The following is a 14,578-nucleotide window of genomic DNA, read 5'->3' as shown; positions in this document are numbered from 1 at the left end:
GTCCAGCCCTGCTGCTCCAGCGTCCTCCTGTGCCTCACCCACACAACTCACTGAACCTTGTTTTTATTGAGTCCCTATATTCCCCTTTATCTGAGGGTGATTTGTTATGTGAGACAATGCCTCACTCTGTACCCCAGGCTAGGGGCTGGAGAGACAGTTCAGGGTTTCGTCTTCTTTCAGGGAATCCAAGTTCTATTACCAGCACTCATGAGAGCAGCTCACAATTCCAGCCTCAGATCAGACATCTCTGGCTGGCCTCCTTGGGTATTTACACATGCATGGCACCTAGACAGACAGACAGACAGACAGAAGACAGACAGACAGACAGACAGATGCACACACACACACACACACACACACACACACACACACACACACACACACAATTGAGAAAAACAATAAGAATAACGGAATCAGCCCAGGCTTGCCTCAAGCTCAGAACCCTCCTTTTGGTGTCCTGAGGGCTGGGATTACAGACACACTCACCATGACAGATTCAAATTCCCTTTTCCATGGGGTTCCTCCATCTCCTCTACCTTCAGTCCATTCTCTTCGGGTACATAGGTCAACTTTCACATCTCAACACAAGTCTGTTTTGATAGTCAGTCTCTCTTGTCTCCCCATATCAGCTCAACTCTCCTACACTGTATCCTCTCCATTTCCATGTAGTGAACCCCAGTGGTGATTTCACATTTATCTGTGAGAATATCTGACTAATACTCAGTTATGCTATAAGAGCGCAAGCAACTGGCAGGGCAGAAACCAGAACTATTTCTGCTCACAACTAATGCTCGACAGACATTCCACAAGACAAGTCTGAAAAGGGAGCCCTCAGCATAGTAACATGGGGAAAGAGCAATGTACTTTCCCTGGAAGAGGGTAGACAGAGTGTCACCAGGCGGGTGTTGAGGGGTCATCCCCTTTGGGCCTTGAAGGATACATAATCATTTAGCAAGCAGGAGGAACACACAGAAGCAAGCAGACAGAGGTGAAACACTGCTCACTGTGTTTGAAGTTGGGATAGGGGACAGTGAAGTGTCAGACACAAGGCTGAAGAGATTTGAGGATGCGCCATGGAGGGCCTCTTGTGCTCTGTAAAGCAATTTGGATGTGTGCCACTGGAAATCAGTGAAGAGTTGTAAAAAGAGAGTGAAGTGATGATCAGATTTACATTTTAGAAAAATCACTCTCCAGCTGTATGAAGAATGCCCTTGATAGGTTGATATAAGAGACAGGGTGAAGATTTGGGAGACCCCGTGACCATGCTACTAGTCTACGTAAGAGATGACTTAGAAGTCGAAGCAGTGTGAGCTAAAGCAGGGATTAAGGAGTTGACAGTTTCAAAAGAGGTGAAAAAAAGAGAGAAAAGTTTGAAAACATTCGTGAATATCACCTTCTCACCATCTACCCTTAGGAGTGCCAGCATTGTAGATGCCTTCTACCCCTTCCAACTTTCTGTTAGCTTTAGAGATGAGAACTCAGGTCCTCTCTCCTGAAAGGCAAGCCATGTCTTCACGGAGCCGCGTCTCACAATGCCATGTTTTCAGGCCACAGACTCTTATTTTTAAAGGCACTTATTTTATCCCCTAATAATATAGACTTTCAAGTAGAATTACTACATCAACAATTACTCACACCTGTCTTGACCTGGAAGCAATGTCTGGAGTGACAAGGGAGACTCCATCCTCCTGAGCATGCAGGCAGTGTTGAACCCAGAGAAGTACTGTGAAGACAAGCCCGGGCCTGCATCTTGGCCCTTACTCTCACTAGTTATGTGACCACGAGTCACGTATGAACCATGGTGAAATAGGCCTGTAATAATGACCATCTTGATCAAGGCAACTCTTGCTGCTCTGAAAGATAAATCATACATCTCAGAGCTTGACCCAAAGAAGACTCACTTCTCAGTACACGAAACCCAGGACAGATTCAGTCTCCCTCCTTTCATGGTTCCCTTTCCCCTGTGATGTCGAATTGTGTATAGCCCATCCCCTTCTACTGCCCGTGATAGAAAAGGCACACTGGTTTCCTAATCAGTTCAGTGAGGCAGATAGACACTGTCCACCACTAAGAACAATTGCTTGACCTCAACTAGTTGCAAAAGATTCTGGGAAATGTTGTACTTCTTAGCAATCACTTCCCAGGAGAAAAGCTATGCACTGGATATGCCACAACAATCAATAATAATCCTCTTTGCTTGATGTGAGGACAGCTGGTCCATGGACCTTAAAGTATATGGTACCCAAGGAGCCCTGAATAGTATTAGTCCTCATCTTCTTCCCGATTAACACCCCCTCCCTTCATCCTAAATATGCTTCTACTGTGTTCCCAGTAGACCTTCCATCATCCCACTTCTGTCTCTATTCACATTCTTGCCTTCTTATATAAAACCTCAAGCTATCTCTTCCCTTGTCAAAAGCTCCACCAATTTTACCTCTGGTCTCACAGCAATCTCCTGGAGTGAGCCTGCTCTGATCTTTGTGGACAGATGAAGTTCCTCAAAGCCTATCACGGTGCTGGCACCCCTTCCATTTATCACTTAGCAGATGTCTGTTTAGGACCATACCAGCACTGAGTCCCACTCTTTCTGAAAGAACCTCAGATACAATTTCCCTGCAGGCAGCCACTGACCTCTAGGTTTCTTCACTGAGAATTATGGGAAGAGTAAACTCCACTAAGACTGGGAGAGAAGAGACCAGCTCATAGAGTTCTGAAGAATCCTCCCAGTGACTGAAGAGCTAAACATGTATTCAAATCATTCTGGAAACGCTGAGAACATAATTTGCCTCCAGTATTTAGATATTCAGATAATGGCTACCTGAATTATTGGGATAATACTACATGTCTTTATTTCATTTTACATGCACACAAGAATACAAGGTGCTAAGGCCTGCTTATGTGTACAGTATGCACTTAACAAAAAGATGACACACCTTTGAATGTTATGATAACTAAGAAAAACAAATATTGAAAGGCTTCTTTAAGAAGTCTCCATGTGTATGAAGCAAGGTGGTGATGTGGAAGGTTTCAGGGTAATTTGATAAATGTCAACAGTTTAAACTATTTACATCTATCCATCAGGTGAGGACACCACTCTTGGTTTATCTGAGCAGTTGCCAAGCTCTCCTTTTTCTCTTTAGATACAGATACTTCCTGACAGTGAAAGAGAGGTGGGGGAGGATGAAGAAGAAGAGGAGGAGGAAGGATGAAATAGTGGGGGGGAAGGGGGGCAAAGGAAAGTTGGAGGTAGGGAGAGAAGGAAGAAGAGAAGAGAGTGGGTAAATATCTGGATTAAGGTAACTCTTACCAGATCCTATGTTTCCCTTTTCCCCATAGCTCTGTACCTAGCCAAAGACTGGGAATCCCTCTAATAAATGGCAGCCGTACGTGTAGGAGGCCTGGCATGAGATTCCTATCAGCCTACCCTCCCCACATTGACTGCTCCAAGATGGTCCCAGAATCCTTGAAGGACAAGGATTCTGCCTCAAACATCCTCAGCTGGAGAGAGCAGAGACTCCTCTGGCATCCACTCTGTGTCCAAATGTACACCCAACCCAGGACCTTCAGAGACAACCCCAAGCTGATCTGGATTCCTGGACACCAGCCTTTTGACTCTATCCTGCCCTCAGTGTTCACACAAGAGACCTACATTCACTAGGGTATGAAGACACCACCATCCTGGGGAAGGAGGGAGGTCTGGTGGTTCCCATGTTCATGAATAACACTCTCCATATCTAGACTAGTACCATGGGTCCTTCAGAGATCACAGGAGTTCACTGATGTGTTCTGCATACTTCTATTTTCTCTATAAAGGAGACAGTAAATAGTCTAGAAAGCACCACATCTCAAACCCCCTCTGACAGTCATGGGACATGTGAGTTCACACAAGTCTCTGAAGCATCCTGTAATGAAAGTTGGGGAACCCATGACTTCACAAACATATTTCTCAAGAAACCATTTGGGGGTAATATACATGTTAACATCTTCTATCTGGAAACTATGGGTTGTTTTCATGCTGTCAGGGACATGGGCTTGGAATCAGAGGGATGGATTTGAGTTGCAGGCCTGCACCCTTGTGAGCTGTACCATCATAGGAAATAATTCCAGAACCTTGCTTTCCTCTATGGAATTCATGACAGCGTTTCTAAACCCATCTACCCCACAGCACTGTGTAAGGAGGACATGTATGAAGTTCTGCCTTGAAAGCCAGCAGGCAGAAAAAACACACTGTTCAACAACATGATGAGTCTGCAGATGTGTTAATATCTGGTAGTGTTTCAAGAAGAAAAAAATCACGGCACAAAAGCATGCTGGCACAAACCAGGTTTCTAATATCGAAAGACAGAAAACAGGGCTGGCCCAACTGAGACATGTGCTCCTGTGTCAACCAGCCTCGGGTAAGCTGTAGACAGTACATTAGGCTCATGCTTATGGTCCTGGAATTTGCCAAATCACCAAGAAGGCCAAGAAATAGGACATTGGCCACAGCACACAGAACATTCCATTGTTTCATCTGCTTGGCATCAGACCTTGAAGGAACAGACCCTTTAGTCTCAAGAGCAATAAATGACCAACACTTTGTTTGACATTGGCATATTTACAGAAGGACTGTTTGACTAATAAAACACCCTTGTTAATAACAATTATAATTTAGAAACTAGAGTGCACCAGAATATACACCACCATGAAAAGGTGCCCAGTGCAGTCAGTTCACTCTCTCTCCACTCAGAGGCTTTTCTAGAAGCTAAGGCACCATGGCCATCACTCTGAACTGCCCCACAGCACAGCAGGAAGGTTCTGAAAGCGCTACAGGCTGGGTTGACTGTTTTCTGAAGGCGACTTACTCTGAAGCTGGCTTGTTGGAGGACCAGGTAGTGTTTGATCTCTGCCTCCTAGATGACACAGAAAACAGAAACTGAGGAGCCTCAGCCTCCCAGGTGGTTCTCAGGCTTCTCTTCGATGCTACATCTGGAGGATGGCCATATATTTCCTGCCTATCTATATTGTTGTTGGCTTTTTGTAAAATTGGTTTTGTTCATACCCACTGTGATGAACTTTTAAAACAAAGTCTCCTGTAGTGCAGGATGGTCTTGAGCTCACTGTATGACTGAGGATGACCGTGAACTCCTGATCCTCCTGCCTCCAGCACCCCAAGTGCTAGTAATTGCCATCATGCCTGGTTTATCCAATGCCAAGGATCAAATCCCGAGCTTTGGGCATGCTAGGAAAGCAGTCTACAAACAGGTACATCCCCAGCCCACCTTTCTGATGCTTAAACTTTGTTTTAAGTACTTGCTGCACTGTTTGAAGAGGGTCACATGACTTGCCCTGGAAAGAAATGTGGATTTCTCTTCACTCTAGATAAAGAGGTCATCAACACACACTAAAGAAAGAGTTTTACTGGGCATGATGGCAGACACCTTTAGTCCCAGCACTCAGGAGGCAGAGACAGGAGAATCTCTAAGTTTTCGGACAGCCTGGTCCACAAAGCTAGTTCCAGGACAGCCAGGGCTACACAGAGAAACCCTCAGAAAACAAACCACCACCACCCAAAAAAGAAAAAGAAAGGATTCCATTCAAGTCGACCACCTCACTGAAGAGTCTGCCCTGCAAAGTGTATAAATCACAAAAAGAGGCACCTGTACCACTGAAGAGCCCTTTTGAAAGTTACTACTTCTATACTGTCCTGGAAACCCATCCACCCTAGCCTTCCTCCACCTATGTAATTTTAGGGAATGTGGGGGAGGGGGTGTGTGCTCATGAGCCTCACCTCTCCCTCCTCCAGGGCATGATCCTGTGAAGAGTTGATGATCTCCACTGGTCTTCCTCAAGCTGGAAATGACAGGTCCAAACCAAAAGAAACAGCAACTCACCAACCAACGTGAGGCCTCATTGCTCTGTGGTCGGGTCACCGCTAGCAGCAAAGGCCTTCGGACAATTAAGCTTGGGCTTGAAGGTCCTCTATCTGGCTGTCATTGCCTTTCCTCTATGGGCTTTGATTATAATGGTTGTTCTGCTTGCCTTCAGCCTATGTTAGTTGTAACAAAATAGCTGAGCCTAGGACTCAAGCAGGTAGAAAAGAAAACAGCACGGCCAAGGTTGGTTAGCGAGTACAGGTGACAGAAACAATCCATTTCTGGTGATTACAGCCATGACAGATGGAGGAAAGCAGCTGAGTGTTGCTAGAACTTTCTATGCTTCAAGAGACGCCTGGTAAGGTAATAGGTACCCAAGTAATACACATTGAATCCATTAATATGTAGAGTTAGGTTTTCATATGAAACTTGTAGGTGTTAATTTTAAGCAGTTATTATGCTGTAGCAGATAAACCAGAACAAGGATTCTAGAAGTAGACTTTGTGGTCCCAGATCTAGTTCTTGGCAGCATTGGTGGCACAGGCTTGCCATTCCAGTCGTCAAGAGGTAGAAGTGGAAAGATGGGAGTTCAACACCAAACTTGCCTAGATAGCAAGCTGAAAGTTAGCTTGGGCGACACGAGACTGTGTCTCCTAAAACAAGTAAACATAAAAAACTCCAGCTGTCTCCCATCAGCTATATGAATATGTCTCCATTTGTTCAACCTTTAGAATGCACACAATGAGAGTACCTACTTTACAATATTGTTTGAGAAAATGTGTGTGTGTGTGTGTGTGTGTGTGTGTGTGTGTGTGTGTGTGTGTGTGTGCTGTTTTGCTGGTGATCAAAGCTAATCATCATACATACTATGCGAGCATTCTACCACTGCACTACATACACTGAATCCCCTAGCTTATTTCTTACTTGTCATTGCTATTGTAGTTTTGGTATTTCTATGCATCCCAGAGCAGCCTTGAACTCATGAGCCTCCTGTCTCAGCCCCCGAGTACCAGGTTACAGGCATGTCTCACCATACCCAGTTCATTTTTTTAGAATAATTGTAAGTCTTAGAATAATGCCTATGTAAACAAGAAAATACACAATTCCTTTGACATGCTGTGTGTCTCCTATGTACTCCTTCACTTTTATCCTCATCATAACTATGAGATGGAGGAGTGACTCCACAGCAAAGGTATGTGTGCCCCTGGAGGTCCTCGGGACTCTTGTCTGGCAACAGCTATGCATGGCATTTACAAAGTGTCCAGTGGCTTTCCCAGCAGCACCCTCCAGAAGATAACACAACCAGAAACCCAGGCTGCCAAGGCAACTGGAAAAATCTGAGGGCTCGAGCTTGCATGTGCAATAGGCCTTGTTATCTCATAACTTGATAACTAAGTGAAACAAAAATTTGATTCAAACCAATGTGTGTATTATTTCAATCAGTTAATGAATTGTCCAAAAGTAACCAACATGAGGTAAGAGGCGCCTTGACATTCCATAATGTCCATTTCTATGCATTCTCTTTTACTGACTTTTTAATCATGTTTTGAGACAGGGTTTCACTATGCAACCTAAGGTAGCCTTGAACCCATAGCAATCCCCCTGCCTCAGCTTCTAGGGTACTGGTACTACAGTCAGGAGCCACTATGCCAGCTAACTTTTAAACAATGTCTTGTAGTGATTTGCTTTCCCTTCTGACTCCAAGATCTTTCTCCCAGGAAATTTACCAGCATATTACCTGACTACCCAGGCCTGTAGGCTAGAAACTAGTTAGGGACAATCTGTCGACCTTTACTTATATTTTCCTGGTTCTTGTTGGCTTAAGGTAGATCCTTAATGTTATTTAAACAGAGGAGGCTGTTTGAAATTTCTTGGTAGATGAATTTGATAGTAATAATTTTTAAAATAACAGTGACTGTCATCTGGAAATAAAAGGTCTCATTCATGGAGCACAGCTTATCTGAGTAAGTCAGAACTTCTAGCAAAAAAGGTCAGCGGAGTCCCAGCCATTTCTGCTTCCTGAACAACAGGGGTAGATTCTCCCATACTGTGGCAGTCTGCTTTTAATAGAGTGTAGGCGATATCCAAGAGTCCTCATTATGGAGGACTCCATTTGGTTTGTTTTGGGTTTTTTTTTTGGATTTTTTTTTCAGGAGCTGTGTCTAAATTGAGTCTTTTGGACGCAGACTGCAGCCAATATCACAAGTACCTCCTGTTAACTTAGAATTCATCAGAGTTGGGAGCTGGGATGGCTCAGTTGTAGAAGTCCCTGCTTGCGCTAGCATGAAGGCCTGAGTTTAGGTTCCCAGTGCCCAAGTCAAAAACAACAGCAGGCCACTTGCTGTTTGTAACCCCTGAGCTGGGGAGGACCTGGAGACAGGTGGCTCACTGCAGCTTGTTGATGCTTGAGTAGGCAAACTGATAAAACTCCAGGTCAGTGAGAGACCCTGTCTCAAAAACGGGGTCCAGGGAGACAGCTCAACAGTAAAAGCAGCAGTTGTGAAAGCTGCCTTAGATCCCCTGGAACCAAAGGGAGGGTCCCTATGGGATGTGTGGCATGTCTGTAATCCTATAATCCCCAAACAGAGAAGGGAAGTGGAGACAGGGGAATGCCCAGGAAGCTCAGAGGTTGGTGGGTGGGCAACAGGACCACAGAAGGAGAAACAGGAAAAGATTCCCTGCCTCCCAGAGGAAAGAAAGAACACTTCTCAAACTGGCCTCCACATGCTGTAATAAAATATGCATATATACATATATACATGCATGTATACATACATTTATACATACATGTAAAGAGATCTAAGAAGATACCCAGATCTAAGAGGATACTTCTGTGTGCACACATATGCACAAATACCCACCCACACCCATACAAATGTGCACATGCATGCATGACAAACACACACACACACACACACATGTACACACACACACACAAGCACAAACATACACACACACTTAAGTGATAAGTTTTTTGTTATCTGAACTTTATACCACATTTAAAGATAAAAACAGTACTACTTTAAGGCTTCGGTGGGAAAATGCAAAGGCTGCTTCTCCTTACAAAATACATCACCTCAATATTTATTTATTTTTCAGTGCAGGGAATCAAACAAGGGAGTCACATAACCTCAGCAGACCTCCGAAGCTGAAGTCCGCCAGAGCTCCACCCACACACTGCACACTGAAGATCCTTTTCTCCTGTGACATTCAGCATTAGCCCCTGGCCCTTGAGTGGCATTGGTGAGTTTATCAGTCCACCCGCAGAAGCTTTAGTCCATCCCATGCTACTTCTCCATTTTCAAATGTCCTCTGTAAAGTGTAGCCACTTTGGCCACTGTTCATTAAAGGGTACATGTGGAACCTTCTCCCTTGCAAATTATGCTGAAATGTGTAATTAAAAATATTTGCACATTAATTCTACTGGAAAGAAGAGGGATAGGATTTCAGAGATCAGTAATCTGAATCTTTCTTTAATCGGCATCAGGTAAGTAAGTTGGGCAGAGCAGTCTGTCTGACATAGGGAAATAAAGAGCATTGGAGACAAATTAATTACTCAGCAAACCTTGCTGAAAAAGATGACATACACTTTTCTCCCACCCCCCCCCCAAAAAAAAGTTTCACGGATTTTTGATGTGTTTACCATCACAACGTTGGCAATAAAATACAGCTTTCAGTTTTGATATGTAGCTCAGTGTTTGAATGCTTTCCTAGCAGGTATGAGGCCTTGGGTTCATTCTCCAATATTGCCAAATAAAAAACTTAAAAACAATAATAAAATACAGCTTTAGTAACCAGGTCTATGAAACAAACTACACCTTCTGTATTTTATTTTTCTGAACTGCAAACTTCTATCAAGTAGGTTGCATGGGTAGGGAAATTGGACACATTTTAAAAGTTGGGGGGAAATCTATTTGAAAGAGTGCTTGCTAAAACAATTGATCACAAACTCAATTGGATAAGAGAATAAAGACACAGGGCAAAGTGAACTCTAAGAGTCTAAAAATGGGTGTAGTGCTCAGTTCCTGTGAAAGGAGCAGTGTTCTGGAGTTGCCTTAACAATCTGGTATATGACTTGAAAATACCTCAAAGAATTCACTACATAAAAAGTCATGCTTATCTTTATGACATGTCTGTTTAAATGTTTACACGACCAGATTTATTCCAAACCTGCAGAAGAAGGAAGAGGAGGGAAGGAGGAGAGCAGAAGGGAGGGGGGAGTATTTGAATGATTCTAGTTTTTAAAAAAAATCCCTGTCTTTCATCTCAAGTATGTGTCTAACTCAGTCAGATGAGGGCAAAGGCAGTTTTAGCCAGAACAACCCGGGAAACTGGGGTGAATCATCCTGCCCCGCAGAAGCTAAACAGAACCTGGTTCGAGGGCTATTATTGCAAGGAAATTTGAGAAACAGAAATCGAAACCAACCAGTTGAAGGTGAACAAGAACTTGAAAAGAACTTCCTGTCAGATTCTCGAGACAGAGATGGGCTCAGAAAGCTGTTTAGGTTGTAAACGACTCTGGCTGTCGGACTGTGAAAGCAGTTGGCCAAAACACAGACCTCAACCTCAGGGTGTGGCTGCCATGGTCGCAGATCCTCTGACTGTTGTTTCCCCCCCTTAAGGTGTGTGATGGTGGTGCAGATCCTGAGACACGCAGAGAGATGGACAAGAGTTCCTCGTCCATCCGGACATCTCCTTTGTCTCTCTCCTCTTGCCACCTGGATCTGGGGTCTCAGCTCTTTGCCTGGAACCGTGTACATTTAATGACCAAATGAAATCCAGTAAGGAAAGCCCACTCTTATCTCTTGGCAGAAAGGTCCCTGGAAGAAAGGCAGCAGCTAAACTGGGCACATCATCCCACTGTGGAGACCAGGGTTCCTCACATAAGAAAGGCCCTGCTGTATTGGGGGCAGGCAAAGAGTGGGAAAGCTGGAAGCTAACAGGATTGTTTTGGGGTTCTGCCCAAGCTGGTGTACTCCTTCTCCCAGCAACACTTGGGGGGAAGTGAGAAGGGTACCTGTGCTTGACTCTGAGGTCATCTTAGTCCCCAGGTAGCTCAGCCGCACTCCTAACGTGCAGACTGGTAGCCAAAGCCATGGAGGTGGGTCTGAAGAAGAAAGGGAAAGTAGTCCCCCAGCAAGAAATTTCAGGGACATAAAATTCTTTTGATTAGGAGAGTTCTCACTCCAGGTTGCTCACTCCAGGGCATTCAGTAGCCACCAAAAGAAAAAAAGGGGGGAAGGGGAGAAAAAAAAGATTAAAAAGTAGCCACGGTTTGTAACTATAATGTAAGGTCGTGGAAGAGAAGCCTGGAAATCTGACTGCACTATCTCTGGAATCACCTCTTTTAGGGGCTGACTTGTAAGTCAGAAAACTGAAGAGTTTGAGAAAGGACGCTGCTTTGTGCCGCTGTCCAGAGTTCCTTGAAAATGGGCCATACAGGAGAGGAACAATTCTTCATTCATCATTGATTTGGAAACAAACAGGTCTCCTGTCTGCTGCTGCCTCTTTCTTCCCCTAACTCTTCCTTCCCTGGTTCTAGCTGCTTTGAGGGAAATGTCATGAGTCTCACACTCTGAAGGAGAACTTCTCCACTAAAGCCTTGACCTGTGAGGAGAGGCCCAGGGGGCTGGAAGCCACCTCAAGACAAGTCTGGCCGGCAGACAGAAGTGAGCCTGCACCAGGGAACCCAGAAGCCAGGGATTCCCACCCCAGCACAGTGGTGTGAGGCAAGTTTATTTTGCTTCACTGAGCAAAGGAAGCTTCCTAGTCCAGCTTGCAGATCACAAAGCTTATGCAAGCCAAATACTTCGGGGAAGTCCAGGAGCCTTGTGGGCTGTGTTCACCTTAAGAGTTTATACCAAAGTAGAATCACCTAGTTGCTGGGAGGGGCACTTGGCTCTCTCCATCTCAGGTCAGGTCAGCATCTTCTAAGCAATGACTTTTTGAGTCCAAATACGGAAGACCCTTGTCTTGGGAGTAAAGAAAGGTTTGCTTTAGAGGTAGCTCCTGCCCTTCCTAAGGCTTTCCTTTCATAGCACACACAGAGAAGCAGGCAGCAAGTGTCCATTCCCTTTTACAGAGACCTTTCTTTCAGCATGCCTTTCTCCTGTCTCTTCCCCTCCCTTCCCTTCCCTTCTCCTTCTTACCTTCTTTCCTTCCTTCCTTCCTTCCTCCCTTCCTTCCTCCCTTCCTTCCTTCCTTCCTTCCTTCCTTCCTTCCTTCCTTCCTTCCTTCCTTCCTTCCTTCCTTCCTTCCTTCCCCTTAAACACAGCCAGCAGCTCCCACAAACCCAGAAAAGGCATCCATTATCTTGGGAGGGGTAGGAAAGAGGTAGGTGGAAGAGAGACGATAACACAGGCTTCTCGTCCCCAGATTTGGACAGCAAGGGTCAATGCCACCAGTTTTTAGCTATGAGATGGTGCTAAGATCTGTACTTAACCACAGCTCCGAAAGGTGCCTGGGGACAGTGGCAGAAACTGGCTTTTGCTTTTGGCAGAGGAACTGCAACTGTCTCAAGCCGGCTTCAGGGAGATTCTTGGCAGATCAGGACGAGCGCCCACCATCCAGCCTGAACCAGACAGTTCCTGCAGTGTGAAAGCAGGACAGAGGCTGGCAACACACAACATGCCATCTCCTTGTCCTGTGGGCAGTGGGGAACTTCTGATATGCAGAGAGGCCCACTCCATGGGCCCCACTACAAGTCTGTGCATAGCCTTCCCTCTTTCCAGTCTATCCCCAAAGGCAGCCTTGAGGACTTTGAGCGAGATGAAGTTCCAAAAAGGATCCTAAGAGTGAGATCAGGAAAATTGACGGAGCTCACGAATTGCATGGAGATGGTTGCATGCTTGCAGCGGCAGGGACACTGGGCCACGGTATGGATGTGAATCCCAGATCGTGCATTTACTGCCTCCTAACTCCCCATGCTCTCATTTTCGGCCAGACTGATAGGAAACCAGAATTCTTTGCGGTCACAACCTTCCCTGCGTCGCTCCCCCATGGAGACCATGCCTGTGCCAAGATTGCAAAGGACACTTTGACACACCAGGAAGGAGCCACAAGCGGGCCACCGCGCGCCTGCGGGAAAGAGTGTCTGGCCGCGGCTGAGCGCGCACAGTCACCCAGAGCCCGTCACTGTCCACGCGTGCCTGAGCGCTCGCTTTGCCCTGGGGGTGCGGGAGCTTTCAATACCCACTACATTCCGACTGTCGATTTCCAAAACTCAGAAACTGTGCTTGAGGCTCCGACGCTTAGGGGGGAAAAGGACAAGGTCAAGGTCTACCCTTAGCCACGGTTCGCCCCGCCTTAAGCAAGCCCAGACTGCAACGGCTGGAAAAACGGATGACAGAGTCCAGTGTGCCTGGCTGGAGTTGACGGACCTTACCCTGACTCTTTCTGACCAGCCCCAGGCCACTGCTTTCCTTCCTTTTCCCTCTTTTCTGCTCAGAGACGACTCAAGGGGTTGTGATTAAGATCAATCGGAGCTCGCACAGCAGCCGGGTAGCTCCAGACCGCCATGCTAAGCGGGCGCTGCGCCAAAGCTACTCCCGGAAAGATCCCTAGCGGGACGCATCTCGTCCCCTCCTCCCAGAGCGCGGGTTGGCGAACGCGGAGGGCTTGTAGGCGCCCTCTGGTCCCAGGCTCCCCTTCCCTCCCCCGGGACCCGTACTGTCCTCTGCACGCAGCTCACACGTCCCCCACCCCCACCCCCTTCCCGCCTCACTCCGAGAGGCCACTAGGCTCTCATCTCAGAGTCTAGAAACAAACTCGGTTTCAAGTTGAGAGCCGGCTAGAGCGGGGAGATGGGGAGGGACACACAAATGGAAAGCGGGGGGTGGGGGGGCTAGCAGAGAAAAGAGCGAACTAGAGCGTCCGGCTGGAGGTCGGAGGGGGCAGAGGCTGGGGACAGCGCGACCCACGCGGTCGCAGCGGCGAGCGACAGCGCCTCCCGCGTGTACCCGGAGGGAGGCCCGGCGTCAACTCACAGGATCCCAAGTGCGGGGCCGCTGTCCGAGCTCCCGGGAATGGTGGCTTTGGGTGTCCACGAGGGTGTCCGCCTGGTCGTCTGCTGCAAGAGGGGGAAACAAACAAATCGCGGGACACCAGCGAGACAGGGCGCCGCGGGGACCTCTGGCACTCCGCCCCAGGAATCGGGCGCAGGGTTCGGGCTGCGGGGTGTAGACTATAAATAGCAAACTTTCAGATGGAATCAACTAACAAATGAAAGGAGCGGGAGTAAATTTGCGAAGGACCTCCCCCCACCTTCACACACACCTTAGGGGAAAGACCTGGCGTCCCTCTTGTCACTCTCCTGGCACGGCTTGGGAGGGGACTGGTTTGAAGGAGGAGCGGGTTTTTAATGTCTCTACAATTTCCAGCAGTTTTGTTACTTGGCTTCAAGAGATTCCCTTCTGCCTACCTCGCTCCACCTGCAGCCACTCAGGAGCCAGGAAGGGCGAAGCCTCCCGGTGCTGAGAGGGAGGAGGCCGAGGGAGAGTTTCCCCGAGGACTAGCCCAGCCACGGCCTTTAGGGAGACAGGGAAACTGCCAAGACTCGGGGTTCACTTGAGGTCCCGGGGTAGGAATTTGGGCAATCCCGCATTTGGGAAGGAATTGCGACAGGGCGGATTCAGAAGCCACAAGAGTAACCTGGAGAGCAGGGTTGCCCTTCCCGGGCCCAACAATGACCTCCAGTACCAGCGACCTCTCAGGGTTGGTTTGCT

At 47.0% G+C, this 14,578-nt stretch overlaps 1 protein-coding gene and 1 long non-coding RNA gene across 5 annotated transcripts in view; one reads left to right on the top strand and one right to left on the bottom strand.

Moving 5' to 3' along the window:
- LOC128110135 (uncharacterized) overlaps positions 1 to 11,351 on the top strand; it is a 40,837-nt gene extending 29,486 nt beyond the window's left edge. Inside the window, exons 3-6 of one of the 2 annotated variants that reach the window (XR_008218067.1) lie at positions 3,337 to 3,659; positions 8,955 to 9,098; positions 10,478 to 10,636; positions 11,207 to 11,351. This is a non-coding gene — a long non-coding RNA (uncharacterized LOC128110135). The remainder of the gene's footprint in view (positions 1 to 3,336; positions 3,660 to 8,954; positions 9,099 to 10,477; positions 10,637 to 11,206) is intronic. The other variant, XR_008218069.1, reaches the window with a different exon arrangement.
- Esrrg (estrogen related receptor gamma) overlaps positions 1 to 14,022 on the bottom strand; it is a 631,549-nt gene extending 617,527 nt beyond the window's left edge. For 2 of the 3 annotated variants that reach the window (XM_052737972.1, XM_052737973.1), the window contains exon 1: positions 13,841 to 14,022. The gene's annotated coding sequence lies outside the window, so the exon portion shown is untranslated. The remainder of the gene's footprint in view (positions 1 to 13,840) is intronic. The other variant, XM_052737964.1, reaches the window with a different exon arrangement.
- Positions 14,023 to 14,578: the final 556 nt, after the last annotated feature.

This window comes from Peromyscus californicus, unplaced genomic scaffold (assembly GCF_007827085.1).
Source record: "Peromyscus californicus insignis strain IS unplaced genomic scaffold, ASM782708v3 Scaffold_14__1_contigs__length_90479793_seg_2, whole genome shotgun sequence".
NCBI lineage: Eukaryota > Metazoa > Chordata > Mammalia > Rodentia > Cricetidae > Peromyscus > Peromyscus californicus.
This window is presented reverse-complemented; position numbering and strand designations above follow the sequence as displayed.